The sequence below is a fragment of the Nerophis lumbriciformis genome, linkage group LG03, assembly GCF_033978685.3.
Source record: "Nerophis lumbriciformis linkage group LG03, RoL_Nlum_v2.1, whole genome shotgun sequence".
Lineage (NCBI taxonomy): Eukaryota > Metazoa > Chordata > Actinopteri > Syngnathiformes > Syngnathidae > Nerophis > Nerophis lumbriciformis.
Genome location: NC_084550.2, coordinates 27,970,885 through 27,985,219, shown reverse-complemented (window position 1 = coordinate 27,985,219; position 14,335 = coordinate 27,970,885).

Below are 14,335 nucleotides of genomic sequence, written 5' to 3'. Positions count from 1 at the left end.
CTTATCTGTACTGTAAAGTTCAAATTTGAATGACAATAAAAAACGGCTAATCACAACAGACGTGTTAGCATAGTAGCTAATGCTAACGACGCCAACGTGACAATATTACGGTAGCGAGTGCAAATATGCGTGAAAACACTCGGGTGGAAGAAATGTTTTAGTCGTATTGTAAAACTTGCAACCGTTGCTTGGAGCAAAAAAAAAATGGAGAATCCGCAAACGGCATGTCTACTTCCGGCTGAAAGCTCAGTCTAAACAGAAGACACCTGCAGTGAGCAAACCGGCCCAAAAGATGGTGCCATATACCACGAACAATAACAGTGTGTTTGCATGTGTTTAAGGGAAACCATATGTCTGTCCGCGGAGAAAAATCCGTAGATTAGCCGCGCCATTTTATAAACCGCGGGGATTCAAATAGTGGGAATTTCCAGAGGGTAAGTGAACATAACACGGCGACCGTATAGAGGAGCTCTAATATCTGCTTGCAAGGGCCTAAAATGATCAAAGTGAGCGTGTCAGGAAGTCAGTCATGCCTGAGTTGTTGCATGGAGGCACTCAGCAGTGATCAGCCTGGAGCAACGCCTGGAGCAAGGCTCTCTCTCTCTCTCTCTCTCTCTGTGTGTGTGTGTGTGTGTTTTTGTATTTCTACCCTTCTTGAGACATGAAGAAGGAAAAGTATCTTCCATATGAGGAGGTGTGAACAAGTGATGGTCCCAATAACATTGCATCTAATAGACAATGTCTCACTAGCACCCCTGCTGGTCAACATGAGGGTGGTCCCAAAAAAGGAGAGATTTTTCAAATTGACTGTATGTCGCGTTTAAAAGTGCTCCCCCTCTGGTTAATGCATGAAATAACAAGTGTGTGGAAAAAATGTGAAGTGCTCCCCCTCTGGTCAACATATGAAATAACAAATGTGTGGAAAAAATGTGAAGTGCTCCCCCTCTGGTCAACATATGAAATAACAAGTGTGTGTAAGAAACTGATATGCACCCCCTTTGGCCAAAATTAATTAAAAAAATAAAATAAATATGTATAAAGAGACATACTGTGAAAACAAAGTAAATAATGAAGATTAATAACCAATTACAAACAAAAAATTAAAAACTTTTTTTTTTTACTAAAAGCAGTCTTTTTCTCACAATGTGTCAACTTTTTTCTTATAAAATTGGGAACAAGATCTCATATTCTTTCTGTATCTGTAATATTGCAATATTTTCTCGAAAAATGCTTCTTTTTTTATGTAAAATTCTTGGTGACATTTGTCATATAAAATTCTGACTTTTTCCACAAAATTGCCAATTTTTTGTTTTTGTAAAATAGTGACATTTTTTGGAGTAAAATGATGACTTTTGTCATAATTTTGCCAAGTAAAATTCCGATTATTATTATAATATTGCCAAAATCAAAAAGTTTTCTTATAAAATTGTGACTTTTGTCGAGTAAAATTATGACTATTTTCGTAAAATTGTCCAAATTTTAAGCTTTTCTTGTAAAATTGCGACTGTTATTGAGTAAAATTCCAAAATTGCTCCCCCTCCAACCAACATATGAAATAACAAGTGTGCGTGAAAAAAAATTGAAGTGCTCCCCCTTTGGCCAAAATTAATTAAAAAATAAATATGTATATAGAGACATACTGTAATAACTTGAAGTAAATAATGAAGATTAAAAACCAATTACAAAGAAAACATTAAAACATTTTTTTTTTTTACTAAAAGCAGTCTTTTTCTCACAATGTGTCGACTTTGTTCTTATAAAATTGGGAACAATTTCTCATATTCTTTCTGTTTCTGTAATATTGCAATATTTTCTCGAAAAATGCTTCTTTTTTTATGTAAAATTCTTGGTGACATTTGTCATATAAAATTCTGACTTTTTCCACAAAATTGCCAATTTTTTTTGTTGTTTTTGTAAAATAGTGACATTTTTTGGAGTAAAATGATGACTATTGTCATAATTTTGCCAAGTAAAATTCAGATTATTATTACAATATTGCCAAAATTATAAAGTTTTCTTATAAAATTGTGACTTTTGTCGAGTAAAATTATGTCTCTTTTTGGAAAACTGTCCAAATTTTAAGCTTTTCTTGTAAAATTGTGACTGTTATTGAGTAAAATTCCAAAAGTGCTCCCCCTCCAGCCAACATATTTCATATGTTGGCTGGAGGGGGAGTAAATTTTTTTTAAGTGCTCCCCCTCTGGCCAAAATTAATTTAAAAAACAAAATGTATATAGAGACATACTGTAATAACTTGAAGTAAATAATGAAGATTAAAAACCAATTACACACAAAACATTAACTTTTTTTTACTAAAAGCAGTCTTTTTCTCACAATGTGTCGACTTTTTTCTTATAAAATTGGGAACCATTTCTCACATTCTTTCTGTTTCTGTAATATTGCAATATTTTCTCGTAAAATGATTACTTTTTTATGTAAAATTATGACTTTTTAATGCAAAATGGTGACATTTGTCATGTAAAAGTTTGACTTTCATCACATTATTGCCAATTTTTTTGTCGTTCTTGTAATATAGTGACATTTTTTGAGTCAAATTATGACTTCTGTCAAAATTGGGCCAAGTAAAATTCAGATTATTATTATAATATTGCCAAAATGTTTAAGTTTTCTTATAAAATTGTGACTTGTCGAGTAAAATTACGACTCCTTCCATAAAATTGTCAAAATCTTAAGCTTTTTCTTGTAAAATTGTGACTGTTATTGAGTAAAATTCCAACTTTTATCATAATATTGCACAAATGTTCAGTTTTTCTCGTAAAATGTTGACTTGTGCTGAGAAAAATGACGACTTTTATTATAACACTGCCAACATTCTACGTTTTTCTTGTGAAATTGTGACCTTTTTCTTGTGAAATTCCAACTCATTTTTCACAACAAGCTTTTTTTATATGTGCATAGTATGTACCGTATTTTTCGGACTATAAATCGCAGTTTTTTTTTCATAGTTTGGCTGGGCTCCAGTGCGATTTATATGTTTTTTTCCTTCTTTATTATGCATTTTCGGCAGGTGCGACTTATACTCCGAAAAATACGGTATATATTATTAATGTTGTAAATACACTTCTTTATATATCTAGAAAGGCTGGTCCTAAAGAGGGAGGCTTTTTTCTCAGGTCTCCAGAAGGTACAAAGCACATAAATGTGTGTGTGTAGCGGCTACACACACACACACACACACACACACACACACACACACACACACACACACACACACACACACACACACACACACACACACACACACACACACACACACACACACACACACACACACACACACACACACACACACACACACTGTAGCCTGTAAAGACACTTCAGATGAAGAGCAGATTATACACTTCCCAGCTTTCGAATGTGGCTTATGACGGTGCACAAGTGTGTCCTGTCATGTATTGTAGTGGAACCAGTTCATGTCTGCGCCCCACAAACTAGCCACAAAACTACTTGTGGGGTTCTTTATTCTGAAAGGTACATTTTGGTAGTTGAACCCAATATAAATTAAATAATAAAGGCTTAGGTCGGGGTATTCTCACAAGTTACAAAGGAGGTGTTTCCTTTACACAAAACACCTTATGTTCTGAAACTATCAGAAGTCAATTCTATTTAACGTTGGTATGACACTATCAAATTAAATAACTGTAGTGGCTTTTGTTCCCCCTATTACATACAAAAACATGTTATTAGTAGGAGCTTTTTAACTACCTCGGAAACCTCAGCCCCAGAAATAGGAGAGTCCACCAAAGATTTCCCAGGCACTGGTTCCTTCTAGGAAGACATGTAGGTGGAATTGAGAAGGTCATTGAAGTATTACCTCCACAGATCTCCGACATCCCGAGTCAAGGTTAGCGCGACACCATCCCTACCATACACAGTGTTGACAGTGCACTGCTTCCCCCTCCTGAGGCGGCGGGTGGAGGTCCAGAATCGCTTCAAAGCCGCCCAAACTCCTTACATGTCAGAGTGTTTGTCTCTGCGACTGCCGAAGCTGCACATCGCTCGGCCTTTCGGTACCCTGTCCGCTGCCTCCGGACTCCCATGATCCATAAGGACCCGATAGGACTCCTTCTTCAGCTCGACAGCATCCCTCACCAATGGTGTCCACCAGCGGCTTCTGGAATTACCGCCACGACGGGCTCCAATCATGGCCACAGTTGTGATCGGCCGCCTGGACAATAGAGGCGCGTGACATGGTCCACTCGGACTCAATGTCCGGCATCTCCCTTTTTACATGTTCAAAGTTCTTCCAGAGGTGGGAATTGAAACTCTCTCTGACGGGAGACTCTGTTAGACCCTCACTATGAGTTTGGGCCTACCAGGTCTGGTCTGCATCCTCAACCACCATCAGAGCCAACTCACCACCAGGTGGTGATGGCTGTGGAAAGCTCTGCCCCTCTCTTCAAAACATTAGACCTCAAATCCAATGCCCCCAACCACTAAGTCGATCATCAAACTATGGCTTAGGGTGTCCTGGTGCCAAGTGCACATATGGACACCCTTATGTTTATGGTGTTCGTTATAGATAACCAATGACGAGCACAAAAGTTCAATAACAAAACACCACTTGGGTTTAAATTTAGCCCGTCGTTTCTCCCAATCACATCTCTACAGGTTTCACTGTCATTGCCAATGAGAGTGTTGAAGACCCCCCGCAGAACAAGTGAATCACCTGGGGGACCACTCTCCAGTACTCCCTCTAGTGAAACCAAAATGGCGAGTACTCTGAACAGTCAGGACCCGTACCTAGCGTGGAGGCGAAAGGAAGCTAACCTCTCGTCTAATGGGTTAAACTCCAACGTACAGGCTCTGAGCCGCGGGGCAACAAGTATTGCGACCCCCTTGTCGCCTCTCACTTTTTGCAACGCCAGAGTCGAAGAGAGTCCAGCCCCTCTTGACAGGACTGGTTCCAGAGCCCTTGCTGTGCGTCAAAGTGAGTCCGACTAAATCCAGACGGAGCCTCTCCACTTCGTGCACCAAGCTCAGGCTCCTTAAGCCCCAGGGAGGTGACATTCCACATCCCAAGAGCTAGCTTCTGTAGCTGAGGATCGGACCTTCAAGGGGCCCTGTTATTGGCTGCCGCCCACCCGACATCTATGCCCCCCTCCTATGAGTGGTGAGCCCGTTGGAGGGAGGACCTACGTTGCCTCTTTGGACTCCCTCAAGCCCCACCTCTGGGTCTGGCTACAGAGGGAGGGGGGCCCCGGCAAAATCTTGGTCCTTGATTGGTCTTTGAGTTGCTCCTTGTTTACCTATTTGTCTTGGGAAACCCTACCAGAGAGCATGTAAGCCCCCAGACGACATAAATCCCAGGAACGTTGGGACACTCAAACTCCTCTACCTCGATAAAGTGGCAGCTCAGGAGTATTTGTGAAATTTCAATGACCACGTTTAAAAAAACAAATCATTTAAAAGGAGCTCACCCCTCACATATCCAACAAATATTTTAGTAATGTCGCTTTTCAAGGAGATTTTAGGTTCTAGAAGTTTACACAGGTAGCGATAAAACAAAACCCTTAAGGTGCAGACGGTATTTAAAGGCATCTAAATGCATAACTAGTTTGAGTCAGACTTCTGTTGGGCGGATATCCCAGAATGCAACGAGACACTTAAAATCAGAGTCAGCTTTATTGGCCGAGTACGTACGTAATTTGACGCAACAACTACGATAGCGTGCAGTACCAATGACTGCCACTAGTAACTAGTAATGAAACAAAAATAGAGCTGTTTGGCCACAATACCCAGCAATATGTTTGGAGGAGAAAAGGTGAGGCCTTTAATCCCAGGAACACCATGCCTACCGTCAAGCATGGTGGTGATAGTATTATGCTCTGGGCCTGAAATTATGTTCATTACAAGTGTATGTACACTTTTGACCGCGACTGTATCTCATTACTAGCCAAAAGTAATCATAATAATGAGAGTTATGTTATTATTATTATTCTCGCTCCTGTTATTATTTTGATATTGTGGAAGGATGCATATATGTTTAAGAGTTTTTTATTTTTACATAGCCATGTTTAGAGTAGATAGTACTTTTCCTTTGTTCCTACCTGTTTCTTCAGACATTTCAGATGTCTGGTTAGTGTCTTCACCTTTGGAATGTGAAATACAACACCCACTCTTCCCTAATCAGTGTTGCGAGGGGCAAATGGGTTTTTTTTTTGTGTGAAAAGAAGTTGTTTTTTTCCCTTGGAATGCCAGATCAACTAGAGTAGCCGATATGAATATATTGGTTAAGTTGAACTCCTAAAGCTTTAGTAAAACTTGAAAATATTCCAATTCTGTCTTGATGGTCCTTCTTATTCAGCATATATGTCATCGAAAGAACTTGGGATTGACCAGTAACTTAGATCCCCTTGGAGGAAGAACTGGTCCAATGCAACAATATATGTACATAATGGATAAACATGAAACGAGTATGTCAATGATGGATGTTTAGGGAGCTGATCTGAGGGGGATTACATGCAAGAATGTGGGAATGAGGCTGTTGGTTGACAAACCAAGGAGGGTTTCACACTGAGATACGGATGGAATGGCGCCAAAACTTGATTGGCTGTGAATGCAGAAGGAAGAAAAAAAAATGTCTCCAAAGGTAATTAGGGAGACCCTAATACGCTGGGGGAGGGGAGTCCTGAGACAGGCGTGTTTATGTTTAATTAACATTTCTTTGTTTCATTGACTTCATGTGACATTGATATATGCGACAGTCCTTTGATATGTGGAGGACTACTCCTGATTGAAACAATAAAAGACACTATGTTGAGTCGCGAGCGCCCCCTAGAGGGCTGCCCAAAAATGTCTGGTTTTTTGAACTGTGGTCTGATAACCACATGGGGGGTCAGCAAGCATTTAAAAAAAAAAGGATGGAAAACGGACACAAATGGGGAAAAAAAAAAATGTTTTGGTTTTAGTTTTGGGCTCTGTACCGAGGATGTCGTTGTGGCTTGTGCAGCCCTTTGAGACACTTGTGATTTAGGGCTATATAAATAAACATTGATTGATTGATTGATAGTATGTTTTTTGTTTGAGGACACAAACCTTCCCAATTGTTAGGAATGTGTAATATGTTTGTGTGTATGCTTCACTGATGGTGAACTTTGTTTTGTCCTACTAATTTCGGCGGTTCTTGAACTCACCATAGTATGACGCAACAGTTTGTTTACATGTTTGATTGAAACTTTTATTAGTAGATTGCACAGTACAGTACATATTCCGCACAATTGACCACTAAATGGTAACACCCGAATACGTTTTTTAACTTGTTTAAGTCGGGTCCACGTTAATCAATTCATGGTCAAATGTAAAATCTTCCACTCCTTCTTTGTCTTATTTTGTCCACCAAATGTTTTATACTGTGCGTGAATGCACAGAGGTGCGCTTTGTTGATGTCATCGACTTGTCGGAGTGCCAATCGAGCATATTTGGTCAGTGCATGACTGCAAGCCATACTTGCCAACACTCCCGGATTTTCCGGGAGACTCCCGAAATTCAGCGCCTCTCCCGAAAACCTCCCGGGACAATTTTTCTCCCGAAAATCTCCCGAAATTCAGGCGGAGATGGAGGCCACGCCCCCTCCAGGTTTATTGTTAGGCAGTTTCATTAACGTCCTCCCACACAACAACAGCAGTCACGTTTTCGTCTACCGTAAAGCAGTTCGTCTGCTGTAAACAGCAATGTTGTGACACTCTTAAACAGGACAATACTGCCATCTACTGTACATGCATATGTGACAATAACATCTAGGGCTTTTAGAGAGTGCAGTGCACAACTGCGCACACAACAAGGAGACGAAGCAGACTGCATCATCAGAGAGGGTGTTCAGCATGGTTAGAAAAATAGTGACAGAGAATAGAACAAGGATGGACAATTCAACCCTTAACTCAACAATGAGTAGATGAGTGTTATGTGTGTGTATATGTGTAAATAAATGAACACTGAAATTCAAGTATTTCTCTTATTTATATATATATATATATAATAAAAAAAAAAATAAAAAAAATAATATATATATATATATATATATATATATATATATATATATATTAGAGATGCGCGGATAGGCAATTATTTAATCCGCAACCGCATCAGAAAGTCGTCAACCATCCGCCATCCACCCGATGTAACATTTGATCAGAACCGCACCCGCCCGCCATCCGCCCGCACCCGCCCGTTGTTATATATCTAATATAGACGATGCAAGGCATTAGTGAGGTTATAAAGCTTTTGCCTGTTAAAGAAAGGAGACTGATCCAATGCAGCACAGACATTCGCGTGCCACGCTGTCACGACCCAGACGCACACCAGTGCGCAATCATATGGGAGCCGCGCTGAGCGCACCTCCAAGCGCGTCTCGCTGCCGGCGACGGCCGGGTATGGGCCCAACGCTCCAGCGCCATCCATTTTCAGGGCTAGTTGATTCGGCAGGTGGGTTGTTACACACTCCTTAGCGGGTTCCGACGTCCATGGCCACCATCCTGCTGTCTATATCAACCAGGGTGAGCCCCACCCCTTTCGTGAGCGCACTGCGCGCGGAGTGACCCCTGTTACGCGCCCCCGGCAACAGGGGTGGCGGGCAGGTAAGCTGCGCGGGCGGAGCACGCGGAATGATCCCTGTGACGAGCCCCCGGCCACGGGGGTGGCGGGCAGGTAAGCTGCTTACCTGCTGCGCGTGACGCCGGCCGCGGCGAAGGCGGACGAGGCGGGGTGTCGGTGCGGTGGGCGCGGTGGTGACCCTGGACGTGCGTCGGGCCCTTCTCGCGGATCGCCTCAGCTACGGCTCCCGGTGGGGCCCTCTCGGGGGAAGGGGCCTCGGTCCCGGACCCCGGCGAGGCGTCGGGGGCCTTCTCCGCTCCGTAAAAGTGTCCATCTCTTTTTTTTTTTTTCTTCTGTTGTGGCATATGCAGCAGGTGCCTGCTCGTTTTTCGTATGTGGGTAACAACATTTAACTATGTATATATATTTCCGAATTGGTTTAACTGCCACCCGCCTGAATCTATTTAAAATCTAATTTTTTTTTATTTCAACCGCCCGACCCGACCCGACCCGCGGATAAAATCTAATTTTTTTAAATTTCATCCGCCCGATCCGCGGATAATCCGCGGACTCCGCGGTTGTGCCCGCAAACCGCGCATCTCTAATATATATATATATATATATAAGAAATACTTGACTTTCAGTGAATTCTAGCTATATGTATATATATATTTATTTTATTATATACATAGCGTAATATGATCAAACTTTCTTGTTCTCGTCAAAAGTCCAGCAGCCGCATTTTGTACCAACTGTAATATTTTAATGCTAGACATAGGGAGACCCGAAAATAATATGTTACAAGTATTTGTGTTGTAGAATATTGGTTGGCAAATGACCAAATTTCAATGGTCAAATCAACGTCAAAAAGCTTGTTGTCCCGACGCTAAGTTTGTGTTGCTCAACGTCAGGACCGAATTCAACAAGTTCTCAACGTTGTTTCAATGTCTTGTCCCTGCTGAGAACAAAATACCAGTGGACTCGAGTCACATGACTTGGACTCGAGTCAGACTCGAGTCATGAATTTGATGACTTTAGACTCGACTTGACAAAATGTAAAAAGACTTGCAACTCGACTTAGACTTTAACATCAATGACTTGTGACTTCACTTGGACTTGAGCCTTTTGAATTGACATGACTTGACATGACTTGCTACTTTCCCCAAAACCCAAAGATGAAAAAGTTATTCGGGAGCGCTCCGTATTTTTCATTGTGTACTTGTCTATCAGCGTTGCGTGTGTCAGCTGGTGTGGTCTCAGTACAACAGCCAATCAAATTAGATCTACTTTGTTTTCATCACACAGCATTCATCCAATCAAATTGCAGGACAACCAACGAAGAAGACATGTCCAAACCACACGCCAGTGAACAAAAAATGATACCTAAAATAATTTTGTTTGGGTATAAAAATTACGAGGTGGTCAACACAAAACGGTTTGCAGTATGCAACACATGCGGTTCGAAAATTACTGATGGAGAGGCAACAACTTCCAACTTCGTCCGGCATTTGAAGTTGCACAAAGAACGGTAAGTTTTGAATGTAAGATAACGTTTATTGGCTAAGTAACGTGACTTTTATTTGCTGTGTAGTTAAATCAGTGAGGCTGTAAACTCACTGCTAACGTTATTGCAAACACGGGAATCTGTTGCAGTTCACTACCTTATTCATACTTTTTGTTCAGTGATTTTTTTTTAAGCAGGGTTACGTTAGTCAATATATCACACGTAACGTTAGACGGCGGTCAGCAGCACCGCGTATTTTAGCCACCTAAAAAAAGACAAAAATAGTAAAATAAAGGTCAGTTAAAATGTATACTATATTATGAATATGTGTACCGTTTTAGCTAGCTTTCTGACATACTGTTGGTTGTTTACCTCAGTGGTCCCCAACCACCGGGCCGCGGCCCGGTACTGGTCCGTGGATCGATTGGTATCGGGCCGCACAAGAAATAATTTTTTTTTTCTTTTCTTTTTTTAATTAAATCAACATAAAAAACACAAGATACACTTACAAGTAGTGCACCAACCCAAAACAACTCTCTCCCCCCTTTTGTTCTGGGCATTGAACATGAAGACTCTTCCTTCACTGTTCCGAGTGGCCATGAGAGTCTTGGCAGTGCCTGCCTCCAGTGCTCCAGTGGAGCGAGTTTTCAGCCATGGTGGCATCATACTACGCCCCCATCGTGCACAAATGACTGACAGACTCTTGGCTAATTTGGTCTTTTGCAAATGCAATGCAGCATAGGGCCCTGGCATATAAAAAGTACAACTTTTTTGTTATGTTCACGTATATGTCATGTTTTTTCAATGTTAACACTTTTGTACAAATAAGAACATTTGCACTTTATTTTTCAATGTGTTTGTTCTGTAAAGGAATGAGTTAATGTTTAAAATGACTGGTTAATAGTGCTATTATATAGTGCAATGTCAGCACAATTTTCTTTCCTGCAATTTAAAATGCACTTGTTTTAATAAATAAATACAGCGTTTGAAAAGCATACACAATCTGTGTTAATATATTAGTCTGTGGTTAAAAGGACTTGAAAGGACTCAAAACTCAAAATGCAGGACTTAGGACTTGACTTGAGACTTTCCAGTCTTGACTTTGGACTTGACTCGGGACTTGACTCGGACTTGAGGGCAAAGACTTGAGACTTACTTGTGACTTGCAAAACAATGACTTGGTCCCACCTCTGCAAAATACCATGTCCCTTTTGGGCTTAACAAATCCCATATGTCTGTATCTGTAAGATTAAAAAACAGACCCGCCCTACACGCAGCTTCCAATAGTCCGGACAAAAACCGCGCCTTCAGACAGCACAAAAGCCAGCGCTCCACGGAGACACGGCTTCAGGTCACCAAATTGTGCAGCCAACTGTCAATGAAAAAGTTTTGCGGGTCACCCCGGAGGTCGCCATAATGATTGTTACATAATGGCAGTCGGCCACCGTACTGACCTACATGATGCAGCCGCGCACAACAGCAGTCGGCGTTATGAAAAGAAAACAGATGGTCCAGGAGTTAGTGGAGGAGCTGAGCTGCGACTCAAAACATAACAAGCGGCTAACAGAACAATGAGCGACTAATCAGGAGGTGGCACACAAAGCCTCTTAGACAAATAGTACATCTCGTTACTGTCAGGGCCCTTGGTTCGCATTCATAACCCCTCATTCGACAGAATCGAACCAACCTAAAGTTAAGCTTGAACTAGAGAGTGCAATTTCCGTGAACAGTCACGGGCAATGTGTGTTGAGATTTTTTCTTTTAGATACTTTAGTTCTAAGACTGTGACGATCTGTCACTTCATTTCTGTTTGTCCTTCCTTGGTTTGTGTTTACTTCCTATCAGTGCTCTTATTTTTGGTTCTATTGGTCCCGCTGAGCGATGTTTTCTCCTCACCTGCCAATCAGCATGTTTCTATTTATGCCCGTCTTGCTCGCTCCTCAGTGCTCGAGGATTGACTTGATGTTTGGACCTTGCATGCACGACGGCTTCATTGCCTCAGTTTAATTGAATTAAAAATCATATTACCTGCTCGTCGTCTCCTGGTTCCTGCATCTCGGGGTCACAAATACGGCAGCCATGCGAGTTCCTGACATAATCCTCCAGCCAGACTGTGACCTCGCAGGGATCCTCGTCGGCGACGCTCAGCCGATGTTCTAGACCGCACAATTCTTGGAGGACTCGAAAGCAAGGTTTGAGCGGTCCCAGCCTACTGCGGGCTCTGACCTTCTCGCCTCGGCCGCCTGTTCCAGCTTTCCGCCCGGCTCGCCCGCCGGTTCCGGCTCGCCCGCCGGTTCCGGCTCTCTGACCGGCTCGGCCATCGCCTCCACGCCGATAGCCTGTGCCGGCATGGCGTCTACCACCGGCTCCCGAGGACCCCTTAGCTGCCCATTAAGGTGCCCAACTAAAAATCGTTACTTTAGTTCCTGTACTAAACAACACAATAAAACTCTGGAATTTATAACACTTAGCACACACGCAAACATTCTCCCCCACTCTCTCTCTTTAGGCCTGTAAGCCATGACACCATTAATAATAATAATAATAATAATAATGATAATAATAATAATTTATGTGTGCGTGCATAAATAACATGGTGCATTCATTGTGTTTATTAAGGCCAATTCTAAACCATCCTTATTCTGCCAAAAGGTGGAAAACAACATGTGGCAGACTGTATTATATTGTGATATATCTTTGTTCAATGGCAAATATTTACGCTACTCCAGCAACTCCCGGGCTGAATGATTTAACAAATAATAAAAAGAGAATATGTGGCACTCAAGACAAGTTCAAATCTATCCAACACTTCTCTTTTCTAAAGTAAATGTGTACAGCAGATATAAATAATTTACATCTACTATATGATTTGGATGGCTGGACATGACATGCTAAAATGGTTAAATAAATACAAATAAATAAATAAAATGAATGGATTAAAAAATAAACACAACTTTATGCAGTCATAGTTATTGAATCCAATTCCAAGCATATAAAAAACAAGAGAAAATGAGGATTAAACGTTCTTCATAGACACAAACAGACAAAAGAAGTGTCAACACTCTCACATGACACTGCTGCCATCTAGCGGTGGTAGTGGAATAGTGCAGTAGTCACATGACAGTGCTGCTATCTAGCGGTGGTAGTGGAGTAGTGGTCAAGGACTGACTGAATATCATGGAAACGTGTATTTATTTCCATAATTCCGTTCAAAACGTTAAACTTGCATAGATTATAGATTCGGGGCCCACAACTTCAACCATTTCAAGTATTTAGTTGTTTATTTGTACATAATTTGGGCCTTCAGCTCACAAAACCCACGAAAACAAGATTTCAAAAAAATGAGAAAACTTTATAAATCAGCAAAATGTGTTTAATGTCACTTTTAACTCGTGCAATATCATGTATTCAAACATTTCTTTCAAGTCTGAGTCCCAGAGGGATATTTTTTCAATGTAATAATTCTCAACTTGTGCCTTGTAAACATTTACCATGATTCAATGATTCAAACATTTACCATGATTCAATGATTCAAACATTTACCATGATTCAATGATTCAAACATTGACCATGATTCAATGATTCAAAAATGTACCATGATTCAATGATTCAAACATTTACCATGATTCAATGATTCAAACATTGACCATGATTCAATGATTCAAACATTGACCATGATTCAATGATTCAAACATTGACCATTAATCAATGATTCAAACATTTACCATTAATCAATGATTCAAACATTTACCATGATTCAATGATTCAAACATTGACCATGAATCAATGATTCAAACATTTACCATGATTCAATGATTCAAACATTTACCATGATTCAATGATTCAAACATTGACCATGATTCAATGATTCAAACATTGACCATGATTCAATGATTCAAACATTGACCATGATTCAATGATTCAAACATTGACCATGAATCAATGATTCAAACATTTACCATGATTCAATGATTCAAACATTTACCATTAATCAATGATTCAAACATTTACCATGATTCAATGATTCAAACATTTACCATGATTCAATGATTCAAACATTTACCATGATGCAATGATTCAAACATTTACCATGATTCAATGATTCAAACATTGACCATGATTCAATGATTCAAACATTGACCATGATTCAATGATTTAAACATTGACCATGAATCAACGATTCAAACATTTACCATGATTCAATGATTCAAACATTTACTATGATTCAATGATTCAAACATTTACCATGATTCAATGATTCAAACATTTACCATGATT